The sequence below is a fragment of the Mixophyes fleayi genome, chromosome 11 (assembly GCF_038048845.1).
Source record: "Mixophyes fleayi isolate aMixFle1 chromosome 11, aMixFle1.hap1, whole genome shotgun sequence".
NCBI lineage: Eukaryota > Metazoa > Chordata > Amphibia > Anura > Limnodynastidae > Mixophyes > Mixophyes fleayi.
Genome location: NC_134412.1, coordinates 35852363 through 35870540, shown reverse-complemented (window position 1 = coordinate 35870540; position 18178 = coordinate 35852363). Strand labels below are relative to the sequence as shown.

The 18178-nt window shown below is 43.1% G+C and overlaps 1 protein-coding gene across 1 annotated transcript in view; it reads left to right on the top strand.

The window, feature by feature from the left end:
- The first annotated feature begins 7762 nt into the window (after positions 1-7762).
- The window catches only part of LOC142107653 (sulfotransferase 2B1-like), a 37600-nt gene continuing 27184 nt past the window's right edge, over positions 7763-18178 (top strand). The window contains exon 1 of the mRNA XM_075191214.1: positions 7763-7811. The gene's annotated coding sequence lies outside the window, so the exon portion shown is untranslated. The remainder of the gene's footprint in view (positions 7812-18178) is intronic.

The window sequence follows — 18178 nt, the reverse complement described above, 5'->3', positions numbered from 1 at the left end:
GGAAGTCCTTGTTTGTTCCGGGTGACTGTGCTAATCAACCAAAACCTTGTTCTGGCCTTGGTTGCCTCAGGGAGTGAACTCTCATTGGTTTCCAGCTCTGCTTTACCCGAAACCATAACTTCTCGTTTTCCCAAAGTGAAAGTTCTTTGCGTACATGGCACAACAGAGGAGTATGAAAGAACAATACTACCAGTCACACTCAAAGACAAAACTGTTATGGTGGTAGCTGCCATAGCACCTAAACTCCCATATCCACTCATTTTGGGGTGAGACTTCCCACTGTTTAATGATGTCCTCGGTGAGCAGGTCCGGCCGGACATGCCGGCAACTGATGCAACGGTCAGAAGCCCGGTCTTAAAGGAACCGCCTAAGAATCCACAACATCTGGACATCGATCTTTGGGAACCGCCAAACCGGAATGCCATCCTGGGAGTCACAGCAGGAGTTCCACAAAAGCATCCAACTGTGGGGAAACATGGACAGTCCAAACTAGCATTTGGTCTGTGATGTCGCAGATGAGCCCACCCCGCCTGTCAGTGAGGATACGGACTGGTCCGCAATACCAATTTTGTTTCCTTTGCAGGACTTTGCTCGAGACCAACTTAATGATGCCACTTTGGAACATGCCTTTAAAAGTGTGACTGAGGTAAATGGGGTAGCGAAATCCGCCCAGCCTGCAGAAGGTATACCATTTTTTATTGTTAAAAATAATTTCCTGTATAGAGTTGCTAATGTAGAGGGGGAAAAAGTAGAACAATTAATGGTTCCTCAGGTCCATGTAACCCTAGTGTTAAAAGCAGCACATACACATGTCTGTGGGGGACACCTAGGGGAGGATAAAACACGGGAACGAGTTCTGCTTAGGTTTTACTGGCCCGGTGTACACATGGCAGTGAAAAAGTATTGCCGGTCCTGTCCCATTTGTCAGAGAACCTGTCCCAAACCCATGTACAGGGCACCTCTCATTCCAATACCAATAGTACAAGTTCCCTTTGAACGGATAGCTATGGACCTTGTGGGGCCCCTGGAAAAATCCGCACGTGGGCACCAATATATACTAGTGGTGCTTGACTATGCAACCAGGTATCCAGAGGCAATTCCCCAACGAAACATAAAGTCCAGCACCATAGCTAAAGAACTTGTATTGATGTTTACACGCTTGGGAATACCCAAAGAAATTTTCACAGACCAGGGTACTCCATTCATGTCTAAACTGATGAAGGACATGTGCCAGTTGCTAGGGGTTACGTCGATTCACACCTCTGTATACCATCCACAAACAGATGGCTTGGTGGAACGCTTTAACCGCACATTAAAGCACATGCTCAGGAAAGCAGTGGCTCAAGAGAAAAAAGATTGGGACACTCTTATTCCCTATTTGATGTTTGCCATCCGTGAGGTACCTCAAACTTCAACAGGGTTTAGTCCCTTTGAGTTATTGTTTGGGAGACAGCCCAGGGGTATCTTGGATATGTTAAAAGAAGGGTGGGAGCAGCAAGGTCCCAGGGAGCCAAATCTGGTACAATTTGTGTCCCAAATGTATGAGAGGCTAGGAAAGATAGGGCCTATTGTGTAGCAACATGTAAAAGAGGCTCAGGAACGACAGAAGAAAAGTAATGACAAAAGTGCTGTTGTTCGATCTTTCAAGCCTGGGGACAAGGTCCTAGTCCTGGTTCCTACCCAGGAAAGCAAACTTTTCGCCCATTGGCAGGGTCCATATGAAGTTCTAGAGGCTGTCGGTCCTGTCAATTACAGAGTCCACCAGTTAGGTAGGAGAAGGGAGGAGCAAATATATCATGTGAACCTCCTTAAACCTTGGCATGATGAGGAAACCTCTCCTCAGGTAGTGAGTACTGCCATTGAAAAGTCTGAAGTGCCCATAGAGCCAGCCTTGTCCATTCAGCAGAGACAACAGACTGAAGAAATGATTCGCCGGAACAGGGATGTCTTCTCTTCCATTCCTGGGTGCACTACCTTAATCGAACACGACATTGTCACTGCGCCAGGAGTCATTGTCAAGCAGAAGCCATATCGTATTCCAGAAGCCAGACGGGTGGATGTGAGAAAGGAGGTCAAGAAGATGCTCCAGTTAGATGTAATTGAAGAGTCCACTAGTGAATGGAATAGTCCCATTGTGCTTGTCCCGAAACCCAATGGGACAATTAGGTTCTGCAATGACTTTAGGTGCCTAAACAGTATGTCGCAGTTTGATGCCTATCCGATGCCACGTGTGGATGAACTAGTGGAAAATCTTGCTGGTAGCAATTATTTAACAACCCTTGATCTAACAAAGGGTTATTGGCAAGTTCCCCTGACTTCCACGGCCAAGCCAAAGACTGCATTTTCCACCCCTGATGGTCTCTATCAATATAAAGTCCTACCCTTTGGGTTGCATGGGGCACCTGCCACCTTCCAAAGGGCTATGAATAAATTGCTACGACCTCACACAGCTTATGCAGCTGCTTACTTGGACGATATAGTGATTTGTACCCCAGACTGGGGATCACATTTAGCCAAAGTTGAGGCGGTCTTAGCTTCATTACGGTCCGCAGGGTTAACAGCTAACCCAGAGAAATGTGCCATAGCCATGAGAGAAGCCAAATATTTAGGGTACATTGTTGGTCGAGGGCATGTAAAACCCCAGCTAGACAAAGTGGAGGCAGTCAATAATTGGACAAGACCAGAGAAAAAGTCACAGTTAAGAACCTTTTTAGGCTTAGTAGGTTACTACAGGCGGTTTGTAAGCCACTTCGCCACTAGAGCTGCTCCACTTACGGACATGTTAAAAAAAAGTTGTCCAGATAGATTAACCTGGTCTGACTCTGCAGAAACCACCTGGTCTGATCTTCGGTTAGCTCTTTGTTCCTCTCCAGTTCTACAAGCACCAGATTTTACCCAGAGGTTCTTCCTCCAAACTGATGCTTCTGGTGTTGGCTTAGGTGCAGTCTTGTCACAGGAGAAGAATGGAGTAGAAAATCCTGTCCTGTACCGAAGTCGTAAGTTGCTTCCAAGGGAACAAAAATATGCCACTGTGGAGAAAGAATGTCTCGCCATAAAATGGGCTACAGAAGCTCTGCGCTATTATCTCCTAGGCAGAGAGTTCTCCCTAATAACAGACCATGCACCATTAAGATGGATGCAGAACAACTGGGAGGTAAATGCCAAGGTAACCCGCTGGATCTTGGCACTACAACCTTTCAAGTTCTCAGTAGAACATAGACCTGGGATTCTACACAAAAATGCAGATGCGTTGTTACGAAAATATGCGCTCCTCGCGAAGTCCGCGTGCCCCTACTTGGAGACGCTAGGGGGAGGGATATGTAACAAAAGGAGGCATTTAGCTGGCAATATGCAGAGAAAGCAGGGAAGTAAAGTAAAACATTGGCACAGTTATGTACCTAGGTGGAGATTAAACCAGGTAAAAACATATGTGTAGTTTAAAATTGGTTTACTTACATGCTTTAAAAGCTGCTTCCTCTCAGCAAACAGACAGGGTGGGTCTGATAGTCTAAACAGAGCCAGGGATGGGCATTTCCTTTTAAAGAGAAGGTGGGTGTGTCACCTGTCCATCAAGCTAGGCCTGTGGGAGGAGTGTCAGGTTTAAAACCCTGCTTGTTTCATTGTTCAGGGAGATCAACGCTGGGCTAGCTGGCTGATCTGGACAGAGAGCTGGACTATGTATAGTAAGCATTGAGGGTCTCCATAATTGCTGTACAAGTATACGGTGTCAAAACATTATTACCATCCTGACAATAAAGAACCATAAAAAGGAAGAAGTTGTACGTGTGTGCTTCTGCAGTAGCGGGCTCTTGCCACAATATATATCTATAATATAAAAGCCTAGCGGCGTGTGTTAGCCTGTGTGTGGAAAAAACAACAACAAGCTGCAGCGCCACCTGCTGGGCAGAGTTATACACTGACCTATATATTTCTTGCAGGAGAAGTGACAGTTGGGAGTGGTTGGTGGTTGCCGGGGGTGACAGTGGGGAGTTTTTAACACCTTAAGTAGCTTGATGAAGGATGTGGCGATGAAGATGAAGGATGAATTGATGGAGAAAAATGATGAGGTGGTGACATGTGGACAAAACCACGTTAAAAAAAGGGCGCTTGCTTCGGGAAGTAACGCTCTTTCCCTGAGGAGGCCTGGGCTAGGCCCAAATGCATGACAACACCTTAAGTAGCTTGATTTGACTAGAATGCATGAGTATCATGCAGGGGTTAACTTGTATAAGACTAAAAGCCTAGCGGCGTGTGTTAGTGTGTGTGTGTGTGGAAAAAACTATTTTCTCAGAAAGGGCTCATCCAATTGACCTGAAATTTGGAACCTTTTTAAGACCTTAAGTAGCTTGATTTGACTAGAATGCATGAGTATCATGCACAGGTTAACTTGTGTGTGTGTGTGTATATATATATATATATATATATATATATATATATATATATATATATATAATATAAAAGCCTAGTGGCGTGTGTTAGTCTGTGTGTGAAAAAAAAAAAAAACAAGCTGCAGCGCCACCTGCTGGGTGGAGTTATACACTGACCTACTAAGTTCTTAGCATTATCTAATATATAAAAGTAAAAGCCTAGCGGCGTGTGTGTGGAAAAAAATATTTTCTCAGAAAGGGCTCATCCAATTTACCTGAAATTTGGTATACTGACATTACTTGACAAAAAAATTAGAATAGTGAAGTCAGTTAACTTCCATCATCCCCCCTTCTCCCCGTGGGAGGGGTAGTAAAGGCTAAATTTACGAGTTGAGGGGTCAAACTCATTTTCACATTAAAAAGGGCGCTTGTGTCGGGAAGTAACGCTCTTCCCCTGAGGAGGCCTGGGCTAGGCCCAAATGCATGGCAAGAACCTTTTTAAGACCTTAAGTAGCTTGATTTGACTAGAATGCATGAGTATCATGCACGGGTTAACTTGTGTATATATATATGTTGACATGGATAAACTTCAGGTGCTGCAGACACGAACGGCTTCTTGCTTTTACTTTAACGCTACATACACACTGAATTTTGAATGTTAGACTGCATGCATCATGGAGAATGAAGAGGCGGCCTGCACCCACTGTACAAAACTTCAAAGACTACACACACAATACATATTGAATGATACAAGGAATTCTTTAGAGACAGTGTAGCTACAGTAACAGTCAGAGGTCATTGGATGGACAGTGGTATAAATTAATATATGTAGACATTTATAAAAGTGAATAGATGACTTTGGCCTGCACCCAAACCAAAAACTTCAAAGACTAGTACTATGCAATTCTTGATGGGCAGAGCATTCATTGGTAGCCAAGAACAGAGCTTTCATACCTTGTTATACTTATATGCTCTGTGCCATAATGCTGCCCTTCTGAATCAAAAAAGGGGACTCGTATATATTTATGGGGAGAGCTGAAGAATCAGTCCCCTGGGGGGAGCTTTGTCCAACCCTGGGGAAAAGGGGACTGCTTTAGACTTCCAGCGGAGGTGTATATAAATATGGAATGTATATAAATAATATTTATATGTTCTATTAGTGAAGTGTAAGAAATATGCAAAACAGACAGATCAGAAAGTCCAATATTTGTCTTTTCCACAGATATAAGTATGTATAATACTCACATTGATGCAGATTTGGTTGCCCAAAACATGTCTTGACAATAGTATTGAAAGTCCACTTTCTGAGAAATTAAGAGGACAGATTTTGGCGTTGGCAAAGAATACATGTAGAGATGGAGATATGATGGCTGACAATTTTAAGCTAAGTAATGGATTTAGAGATCCATATAGACTGACTAATTATTTTTGGAATCGAATGGAAGAAAGCAAATGCAATGATGAAAAATTACAAAATCCTTGACTGGGAGTTAATATTGGAGCAAAGCAGCTCAAAATTACATTAGTTTACCTATTTTTCACAATTTTTAATTCAATCCAGAACCAAAACCAAAACCTTTTGCGATTTTGTTTTGGCAAAACCTGACACAAAACCCAATCACAAACACGTTTTAGAACCAAAACCACATCTGAAACCAACGGTGGTCAGCGCACATCTCAAAAATAAAATTATATATATATAATGTTGTTTGAACTGTAACTCAAGTGCGACAGTCCATGGCCATTGGGATGTTTAAGAGGTCTGCCTGAATATTTAATCTCCCTGAACTTCACTGTAATGTAGCGTGGTTCCCAATCATGTAAGGGACTCTGGATAATTGGGTTACAATTCAAAGTGCAGTGTGGCCAGTAGCAGCAGTGGGGCTAGAGTAAGAGGGAATCTATGAGGGATGGGGTGCACCGAGGCAAGAACAATTCCTGGATAGTGGGATGTCAGTGAATCCTTGTTGACACCTGTAAGAGTGAGCCCAGCATTACTAGAAAGTGTGGAACTACTGCACTCAGCAACACCGGGTATGCAGCTGTGTAATTATATTTAATGGACTTAAGCAAGAAATGTCTAGGTGGAGTAACTTAGTATTAGAGACCCTAACATGTGCTGAAGTTTATGTGTTGGAGGCATTTGGAGAAGTTGTGCTTGTAACCGCTACGATCTGTGCTAGAGGAGTTTGGCATTTGTGACCTATATTGCAAATGTCATAATATGTGCAGGAGAAGAAGGCGTTGTAAAATAAAAACTGTTTATTGTTGCTACGAGATGGCACCCCACAAATTTTTGGACTGCACACCAGGAGTGACCATTCCATATTAATTTTGTTTAAACAACTTAGTATTCAGGGGACCATCTGTTTGTGGATGCTGTACCCACGTATAGCCAGAGCAGAAAAGGAGAACGAAAGTAAGTGGCATACTACATCACATTATGATTCCCAAGTAAGTTACCTCACAGCACCAGTACCAGAAGGGTTTCAAATGTAGCTTTGTTGTTTTTAAATGATCTGTTTTTGACAGATAATAGCAACCAGGACCACTTTCATTACCACATCACATACACTTCCCTGAGGAACCACAATATTTAATTTTCTGCCATACACAGGACAGAAACTTTCTGTTTAACAGGCAGCATGTCACAAATAAATACACGCCATAGATATGTGCACACCTATAACTTTCTCTGTAACATCTTCTACAGTTAATGAAGCCAGAAGAGAACTGGATGCTTGTTCCATACGCAGTATGACTGGATGTGTGTAATTAAATTTGGATGCTAATCTTTAGTTGCCTATTCAGGGCAAACTCCCGATTCCTTACCACTTCATTAGTTAAGGGGTGGGGGTGGAGCTTAGGATGTGATTCAACAATAGGCTAGAAATTATGATGTCCGTTTAGGGGGCAGGGCCAAATGATGCTATTGGCCTAGTCCCGTCCCCACATTCCCGCCTCCCCCTGAATCTCCCGGAGACCAACTTGTATGGTCCTCATTAGATTTGAAGGCAGATATGCAGAGAGAAAGAGAGCTAGGCAAACATATAGAAAGATAGATATACAGTATAGTTAAATAGATAGCTATGATCAGTGTAATAAATAGCACATATGAAAAAAATAAATTACAATTTATTTATTATATGACATAAAACAATATATAATAAAATAACATGCTAATGGGCTTAAATTTGTTTGAGTAGAAAATAAACTGGTTCAAATCAGGGCACAGTCTTTGAAAAAACAGAATTATCTATGCTCTTTGGCCCTGTAATTCTTTGCTGTCATAATCTCTCTTCAGAGCTGCAGTAGAAGGGAAGGTGGACTTCTGGGTAATGTAAATTGTAAACCCAGCCCAATGACACAGCAAGTAAAGTACAGCTTGTTTTTGACAGCTGATCTTTCCTGTTCATTTGGAAGAGTCTTAAGCTTCACTTAAAGGTACATTTATCTTTATTGTATTGCAAACTGCAAATTTCAAGCAAAAGTTGTTTTTTTCAATACGTGAAGGCTCTCAGCAAAAGTATTTTTGCATATAGCAGTGGGAGATTATTAAATTGTACAAAAAAAACACAGCACCTTTGTAACTATTTACACAAGTGTATGTTTTCCATTCATAACATTAACAGCAGATGGATTACCATAGTCAAGTCCTGTTTCCCTAAATAGCAGCTGCAGCCAGTACATTTGTAGATAGAGTTAAAATAGCAACGGGAGTGATGCCATTACTGTAGTTGAGATCTGTCTCTTAGGATTCTAATTGTATATGTTAAAACTAGTTGCTTGAACTGGCTATGTTTTGATCCTGAAAATTTCCTTAAAATTTTGTGTAAACCATTTTACACCCAGCCAAGGCAGTTGCAAATTACAAATATGAACAGTGAATGCAAAACACTGTAGTGCTCACAAAATACACCAAATAGATAAAAACACCCAGCTCATTTATAGCGGACGGGATATTTCCGTTCCTGCATTTCTGGACAGTGGAGCTGCCGGAAACTTTTTGGACTTGACCCTCGCCCGGTCCCTGGGTTTCTCAGCCGTTCCTCTGGAATCCGTTATCGCTGTTCATGGTTTAAACGGGAATCGCCTGGATAAGGGTGAAATTCATCATCGCTGTCACGGCCACTAAGAGTCTTTGCCCAGGATATCACCAGATGATATACTTACCAGAGTAATATAGCTGGTACTATGGTTCTCTGGTAGCAGGTTGACAACGGAACAGGAGAATCAGCAGATGGTGAGAGAATGCTCAAAGAAAGTCTATGACTAGCAGCAACTGGTCATGAGTAGATGAATGTACACGAGGAACCAGATGGACAAGTAAAAGTGAGGAGAGTCAGTGGTCTGCGTACAGCAAGTTGTACCACTGCTATAGTGAGGAGGAATGTCCAGGAGTAGCGAGGAGGTAGTGAGAGTCAGTGGTCTGCGTATAGCAAGTTGTACCACTGTCTATAGTGAAGGAATGGATTCCAGGTGCAAGTAGGTAACGGGGAAGTCAGTGGTCTGCGTATAGCAAGTTGTACCACTGCTTATGTGAGAGGATACTAGAAACTGGTGTCACAGGGAAACAGGAGTCAGTGGTCTGCGTCAGCAAGTTGTACCACTGCTATATATATGTGAGGAGGGACACGAGGAGATGAATGTAATGCAGAGGATACACGGGGCACACGGAACTTGATGATATCCACAATACAATAATAACTGACAAGTGCTGCTTGAAGTATACAAAGTCACTAGAGCGATCCAGGTAATAGGACACAGTCAATAGTCACAATAGCTTCAGTAAATAGAAGACTCCGGAGATGAACACAACACAGTCCAGACGGATATGCGATACAAAAGCAAAGTCAATGTAAGGTATGCATACCGCGGTTCAGGAGAGCAGGCTGTCAGTGAGACGTGCAGGGATACCTGAACGGCTGAACGCCGGCAGGAGGAGAAACCACTGGAGGCTGGAAGCGGTAATCAGGTTGGTGCAGCGCACGGCAGGTAACCAGTATCAACGGAGCAATACTCAGGAAGCAGTAGTAAGTAAAACTGGAAACATGATGAACACGGGAGAGTTGAGGCTGTCTGGTATCCGGCAGTAGTAGCGGAGGCAGCGGAGGGAAGACACGCTGAACACGGGAGAGTAGAGGCGGTCTGGAATCCGTTAGTATAAGCAGATAAGAATAAGTGGAGAGCTGACACGATGAACACAGGAGAGTTGAGGCGGACTGGAATCCGGCAGCAGTAGCAGATAGGAATCAGCTGAGTGCAGGCACGATGAACACAGGAGAGTTGAAGCGGACTGGAATCCGGCAGCAGTAGCAGATAGGAATCAGCTGAGTGCAGGCACGATGAACACAGGAGAGTTGAAGTGGTCTGGAAACCACAAACGTAGTAGACAGGAATCAGCTGGAGCTGAATACACGAGGAAATACAGGAACACCTTCAGAGGCTCATGGGGAATGAGACTCCAAGATCAGGCAACCAGGTAATGATCACAGGTGGTTTAAATAGGGAGAGTTGCCTGATCATCCAATCAATTAAAAGCAACAGGTACTGAAGGTTTAATAAGGGCTGCACATGCGCAAACCCTCAGGATGGAGGACGGCCACGGTTCCTGAACACAGGAGAAATGGCACTCACAGTCCGGTGAGTGACAATCGCTCACCTCCTCTGCAGTTAAAGTTGGGTGCCCTCTACTCCGAGACCATCTCTCTGTATCTAATTCATTGCCCTTTGGCTCCTTTAATTCTGGGCCACCCATGGCTTATTCTTCACATTCCTTGTATCGACTGGACAAAGGGTGAGATCATCAAGTGGGGTCCTCGGTGTTCTTCCTCATGCTTGTCTCCACCACTCAGAATTTCTCAGATCTGCCCTGAGTGGTTGCCTTTTCCTTACCGTGAATTCTCTGACGTTTTCGCAAAGAAAGAAGTAGATATTCTTCCTCCTCACCGGGAGTATGATTGTGCTATTGACCTTATCCCTGGTTCTAGGTTGCCCAAGGGAGGATTATATGCTTTATCTATTCCAGAGACCCAAGACATGGAATCGTATGTAAAGGAGAACCTGAAAAAAGGCTTTATCCGGCCTTCCAAGTCTCCCACCGGAGCAGGGGTCTTCTTTGTGGCTAAAAAAGACGGCAGGCTTAGGCCTTGTATCGATTACAGAGGGTTAAATAAAATAACCATTAAAAATACTTTCCTTGCCACTTATCTCAGTCATCTTCAATCAACTGAAAGGGGCTATAATTTATTCTAAAATTGACCTACGAGGAGCATACAACCTGATACGTATCCGAAGTGCCAACGAATGGAAGACGGCCTTTAATACTCAAACGGGCCATTATGAATACCTCGTTATGCCCTTCGGCCTCAGCAACGCTCCAGCTGTTTTCCAAGACTTAATTAACAATGTCCTTCGCAAATTCTTGGGTTCCTTTGTAGTGGTCTATTTGGATGACATACTGATTTACTCCTGCTCATTAGAACAACATTGTGAACATGTTCGACAAGTACTTCTGAAGCTCCGTCATCATCACCCGTACGCTAAATTAGAAAAATGTGAATTCGAAGTCTCCAAGGTCACTTTTCTGGGATGTGTCATTTCTCCTGAAGGCTTCACTATGGACCCCACAAAGGTACAGGCTATTCTCGACTGGGTGCAACCCTATAATTTGAAGGCCATCCAAAGGTTCCTGGGATTCGCCAATTATTATAGGAAGTTTATCAGTTCTTTTTCTATTCTTACCCCCCCTCCCCCCCCTTGGTGCTCCAAAAACAAAGTTTCCCGAAGTTCCCCTTCTGGGTTATTACTGCCGTTACCTGTCCCGGTCAGACCTTGGAGCCATGTGTTCATGGACTTCATTGTTGATTTACCACCATCTTCCAGGTGCAACACCATCTGGGTAACCGTGGATCGGTTCAGTAAAATGGCCCATTTTATTCCCTTGACCAAGTTACCTTCTGCCCGCTCTTTGGCCACCTTGTTCGTCAAACATATATTCCGTTACCATGGTCTACCGGAAGATATTGTGTTAGATCGGGGTTCACAATTCATCGCAGTGTTCTGGAAGGCCTTCTGCTCCCTTCTAGGCATCAGTCTCAGTCTGTCGTCTGCCTACCACCCGCAGTCAAACGGACAAACTGAAAGGGTAAACTAATCCTTGGAGCAGTATCTTCGATTGTATATTTCCAAGCACTATGATGACTGGGCTGACCTCCTTCCTTGGGCCGAATTTGTGTACAACAACGCATGCCACACGTCTTCCCAGTACTCTCCTTTTTATTGCAACCTGGGGTACCATCCCAGAGTCAACTCCTTATCCTCTCTATCCACTGATAAACCACCCGAAACCAGGGCCACGGCCACCCGCCTTAGGAAGATCTGGAAATCAGTGCACCAGTCTTTACTCCGAGCTTCCTTTAGGTCTAAACTCTTTGCTAACTTACATCATTCCACTTGTTCATTCAAGGTTGGAGAGACTCAGTGTGGCTCTCTACTTAGAATGTAAGACTCCATCAGCCTTGCAAGAAATTAGGACCTAAATTTATTGGTCCATTTACCATCCTAAAGCAAGTCAACCCAGTGGCCTTCAAACTGAAGCTTCCTGAATCTTTAAAAATTCCCAGTACATTCCACTGCTCTTTGTTGAAACCTGCCCAGTCTTCCAGAAAATTCAAACCTCGACAGTCCTCGAGACCTCAGCCAGTTTCGGTGGATGGACATCAAGAGTTTATAGTTGAGAAGATCCTAGATTTAAAGAAGGTCCAGGGTCAGGTCCACTACTTAGTTCATTGGAAAGGGTACGGCCCTAAGGAACGGTCCTGGGTACCACAAAAGAATCTGCACTCAGATAAACTACTCGCTGATTTCTTCAAAAAGTTTCCTGAGAAACCTGGGTGTCTGGGTTCCTTGACCCCTGCTCAAGGGGAAGGTACTGTTACGAGCCGCGGCGGCTCCGGGCACCGCCGCGACTCGCTTCCTGTTCAGCCTCAGCATCCCGGCCTTCGTCATGATGACCGGGACGTCACTTCCTCCTGGTCCCGGACTAGGCAACGGTCGGGACGCTCTCAGCCCTCAGCGCCGCGTCCCAGCATCTAGGGCAGCCAGGCGCGTGTGCACATTCAATATAGTTATAGCCCAGCTGGGCTAAGTATTTCCTGCTGTTTTATTGGCGCCTGTCTGTTTATAAGGCAGGAAGGGTCAAGCCCTCCCTGCCGGTTATAGTTCCTGCTTTGCTGCATACTAGCCTGCTGTATCCCTTGCTCTCTGTTACCATTAGGATTCTGATTATTGTTGCCAACCCTTGCCTGGATATCTGACTACGATTGATTGCCTGTGCACCTTGATCTATTGCCTGGACTCTTACGCTGCTGTTTTGCCTGTGACCTCTGACCTCGGCTGGTTTGTTGGATACTCTGTCTGCTGTTGGCCCTCGACCCTTGCCTGGACTTCACTCTGCTTTCCTGGGTTCTCCCCAGCCGGTACACATCTCACGACCCTCTGTTAGTCTGCCGCCAAGTCTGTCCCCACCACTATGGGCAACAGTGAACTCCAGACTTTCAGAGCAGACTCCGGGTGTTGCTGTACTGGTTGGAGGGGTTCCTAATAGTTTGTTTGTTGGTAACATAAATAATTATATCCACCATTAACAATCAGTTATTATTATTATTATATATTCTCATTTCCCCCTAATATAATACAATGATAGTGTCTCTTTAAAATAATTAATTTTTGTTTTTTGCACCATAAGTTAATTATAAATTAATTTTGCCTCTTAATCAATAAATAATGATTGTCCCAATAATTTAAATGTGAATGAGGCTTCCTCTTTAGTTCTGAATGGCAAAATAGCTCAAACATCATGCAGTTTGAGCTATCTTGTGGCTCACAACCACCTCTTTTATTTTGCCCATTTCTATGGCGATTTTGCTGTGGCCTTGCAAACCCCAGCTTCGTAAAATGTGTATGTTCATTATTGTTAAAATCGGGATGGCAATTTGTTAAGTGGTGGTTTTGAAAAGTGTCAAGTCTGGCTGTTTAAATCCGGTGGTTTAGTAAATCTACCCCTATTACTTTAATTAATCTTTTTTATACAGTTTGTTTATACATTGTTACTCATAGCTTATTTGTATTTAACCAAAAGTAAAACTTCTCAGTATCATTTTTTGCTCTGTCTCATCTGTATATGTTGGCACTGTTTAGTATCTCACAGATGAAATTTAATTTATTAACGAACAACTGATTTTATAGCAATCCAAATCAGCTATATTATTCATATTATTGACCTTGATCCTAACTACCTGCAATAACACTATTCAGCCATTGCTAGTCATGAGTTGCTAGAGTTTGATCACTGAAACAAAGAGGACACTGAAAAAGGCAGAGATCGCTAGTAGTTACAATCCATATCTCCAGTAACCTTCCAATCTAATTAGCGACTCGTTAGAGATCTCTTGAAAAAGATACAGCAAAACATACGTTGGGTGGACACAATGCTTAGGAGGCGGTTCAAATACCCGATTCTCTTTTAAATAACTTGGTATCTCTAAAACTATGTGGGGGAATATTTGAAAATAGAACTGAGACACTAAGTAGACCAAACATATTATGGTTAGAGGCAATGGTCGAAGTTGAAATTTATAAGTGGCAGTGGGAAATATAGAGGTGGGGGTATGGAAAATAGAACTGAATGGAATTAGATAGTTTTACAATGAAAGCTGTAGGAGAAGTGTTGGTATAGCATACCACTGTATACCGGCCTACTTCAACCACTGGTCAGAGGTTTTGAAGACTTCTCAATTGGTTTTATAGCTAATGCCAACTCCTCAAACAAGAGAAAAATGGGCGCTTCTGTTTATATTTAATATATAAATTTAATATTAGCACCTAACTCAAAAAGCCACCATATACTACACCTGATAGTGGTAATTGAAGTCTTTTTTTTGTGTTAATCCATACCATTCAACATAGAAAACCAAAGAAAAAAATAGAAAAGCGCACATCTCCTTTACCAAGTGAATTATACCATCACAAATCAATCTTATTTATAAGAAATGTATTCTTATTAAAAATATATTATTTTCATAAAAACCATATACCATAACAATTTATACACTAAAAAATATTCCAATTATTCATGCTAAAGCGTGATTTGTTGTTCAAATAATGTCACTCTATACCTACACAGGAGCAAACGTAGGATTCTTATGGGGGTTTCCATTTAATTAAAATCCTTCACATTAAATAAACTTATCGATTTCTCCCCCAACCAGTCCCAGCATTAAATGAAAAGCATTTCCATTTATTTAGCAGACTTATTTCAGCCCTCATTATCCCCAACATTAAAGTAATAGCATTCCCATTTAACAGACATATCCCTCGTCACCAACCCTGACATTAAATTAATAACATTCACATTTAATTAACTAACCAATTTACCCCTCATCAGCCCCGGCATTAATAACATTGCCATTCAATACAAAGGCCTATTTCCCCACCAGCCCCACAATCAAATTAATGGCTTACACATTTCCATCACACTTAATAGAGATTATTATTACTAATAAACAAATTTCTGCCTTTTTGAATATAGTCTTTGTGACAGAATGGACCGCCTATGCCACCCTTAATATTAAAAGATAGAGGAATAATCAAACGCTTCCTTTCCACAGACCTAAATACATAATGTGATTAATAAAGACACCGGATAATATAGTGTATAAAAATGGAATATGACTTATCTAGTCCATATATCGGAAGTCTCTTCCAATTGTACTCCTGTATTGTTAGGAACTCCCAAGTCAGTACAGTGAAACTCGGGAACTACTCAGAAGGCCAGGTGTTCGCTGGAGCCCCTAGTGGTGGGGACAGACTGGGCTGCGGGCCGACCGAGGGTCGAGTAGCGTATACTGACTTAAAGGAGTTTCCCAGAAGTGGAGTGATTGGTGGACTGTAGTATAAGAGAAATCCAAGGTCCAAAGGTCACAGGCACAGATGCAATATCCAAGGGCAAGCGAAGGGTCAAACTCACAGGCAGAGAAGCAAAATCCGAATTCCAGGCAAAAGGTCAAGGTCAGAAGAGAAGGGTCACAGGTCCAATAACAAGCAGGGGTCAAACACGGGTGGTCAAATCTAAGGTAGCAGGAACCTAAACGGATAGTACAAGCAAATAATAAACTGGTAGTTGCTCAAATCAATTTATAGGCTATAACAGGTGCATGAAAGGGTGGGGTTATCCTAAAAGGAAAAAACAGAGACAAATTCCCCCAGCACACTGCTATAGCCAGCAACAGATCTGCTATTTCTACTGTAGATAAAAATGCAAAAGTCTCAGTTGCACACATTTGCAAATGTATGTTGAAGCCACCCACCACGCCATGGTGCTTTTGCTAATAGGGTGGCCCTACTCTAAACAATGAGAGTCCCATATATTTGGGCCATACATATGTGTTTTTAAATTGAGAGCTAACTTACCAAAGAGGTACCCCAGAGACCTCCAAATAGCAATCCAATGTCAGTACTCCCCCTCAGCTACTGACACCAACATGCCTCTCAGACAAATAATAAACTGGTAGTTGCTCAAATCAATTTATAGGCTATAACAGGTGCATGAAAAAGTGGGGTTATCCTAAAAGGAAAAAACAGAGACAAATTCCCCCAGCACACTGCTATAGCCAGCAACAGATCTGCTATTTCTACTGTAGATAAAAATGCAACCGTCTCAGTTGCACACATTTGCAAATGTATGTTGAAGCCACCCACCACACCAATGTGCTTTTGCTAATAGGGTGGTCCTACTCTAAACAATGAGAGTCCCATATATTTGGGCCATACATATGTGTTTTTAAATTGAGAGCTAACTTACCAAAGAGGTACCCCAGAGACCTCCAAATAGCAATCCAATGTCAGTACAAGCAGGCAGCCGGACTGAGGGCAGAACGCTATAACCGGCAGTGAGGCTGCAGACCTCACTGCCTTAAATGTACAGATGAGCCAATCAGAGTCTAGCTCTGAAAATACTTTCAGGAGCTGACTAATGAAAAAAATCACAGTCTAATAGCCAGCAGGCTATTAGATCTTCCTGCACACGCGCCCAGCTGTCCCCTGTTGCCGGGACGCGGCGCTACAGTGCTGGGCGTCCGGCCGTTGCCTCAGCAACGGTCGGGAGTTAGGAGGAAGTGATGTCCCGGTCGTCATGGTGACGGCCGGGACGCTGGGGCAGGCAGGAAGAGAGCCGCGGCGGCTGTGAGTACCGCCGCGGCTCGTGACATGTATCAAACGATGTCTAATCGATCAGTTCAACCATCACTTTTCTTCTCCCCCAACCAATATATAGTGAAGTGTGACTCTCCAGCCTGCCGCCTCTATATATGGGATTTGTAGAAAATTCTCCAGTATGTCTTCTCCTATAGACCAGGTATATGGGAAGCTCTCATATGTAGTCAGAATGATGATCATATAAGGAGAGACAGGAGAGATAGACACGCATAGTATAATTCCATATAAATAGAATCAATGGCTCGTGAGTAAAAAGTAAAAACTCACATTTATTATATAATATCAAACTGATAGAAACAAGTACAAATCCACACACTGTAAGAGTCAACTCATACCAGATAGAAAAGGGTAATAGGCATCCGAAACAAGACGCTAGCACACCCGGGCTGCCGCCGTCCCGATGGATAGTTCCTAAAGTCAAACTCCACAGGTGAACCTGCTTTACACCAACGCGTTTGATTTTTAAACAGTCTTTTTCAAGGTGGTCTTGAAAAAGACCAAAAAGTAAAAATTTTCAAAAGAGAACGGAGATGAAAGAACTTGGAAGACATGGAAGAGAGCTAGAGGAAAAGCTGTGTTTCCTTGTGGTACCAAGCCAAGTTGTGACAGATACTGTGGTTTAACTGGGGGAAATTTGGCAAAGAACATGCTGGGCAATCCAGAAATGGTAATTATTTTTTCCAACATATTTTATGTTGCACTGAATTTTGCTCATAGGAGAAATAGGGTTTAAAACGTAGGGGTCATTATTAAAGTGCTGTGTGGCAAAGTTAAGGAAATTAACACGTAACAATTTCTGCTATGAAATTAGCCTTGGATCCAACCCCAAATGTTGACAGTCATGTATCAAATAAGGTACCATTATGGAATGGCCTGTTTGATGAACAGTTTGCAAATGTGAGGAACTTACCTGCTCCACGCTCCTAATCACGGCACTCTCTTGTTTACTTTCGGCTTGGTGCTGCGATCATGTGACTCTGGGCGGGGAGTCTGAAACTACCTGCACTATATAAGATTCACTCTGACAAAATGTCTGTGTCAGAGCAACAAGTTGCTTACCCCTGCTTCTGGATCCCACTGTGCTTCTGGTTCTCGGCTCCAAAGTAAATTTCTCCTAGCTTGTTTGTGCTGATTTCTTCAGTGTGGCATATTTACTGACCTCACTTTCTGGATTATCCTTGGTACCATGTACTTCAGTGTGTATACGACCAGGCTTGTTAACAGACCTCATGTTCTGGATTGTCCTCAGCTCTGTTTACCTCAGAGTATATCCGACCCGGCTTGGTATATTGACTACGATCTCTGTACCTGCCTGTGTTCCTCCAGCTGCATCTGTCCATCTACCCTTTATCACATCAGAGGATTAACCTGAGGGCCGCGACCTGCGGACTCCTGGCAACAAAATCCATCCTGCCTTGAAGCAGTTCTTGGTGAAGACTGGGCAGGGCCGTTAGACTCCGTATCTCAGGATGGCCTGATTGATAGTTGCCTTCAGTGTGCGGATTTTCGAAAAGTTTATCAATGAGATCTTAAAA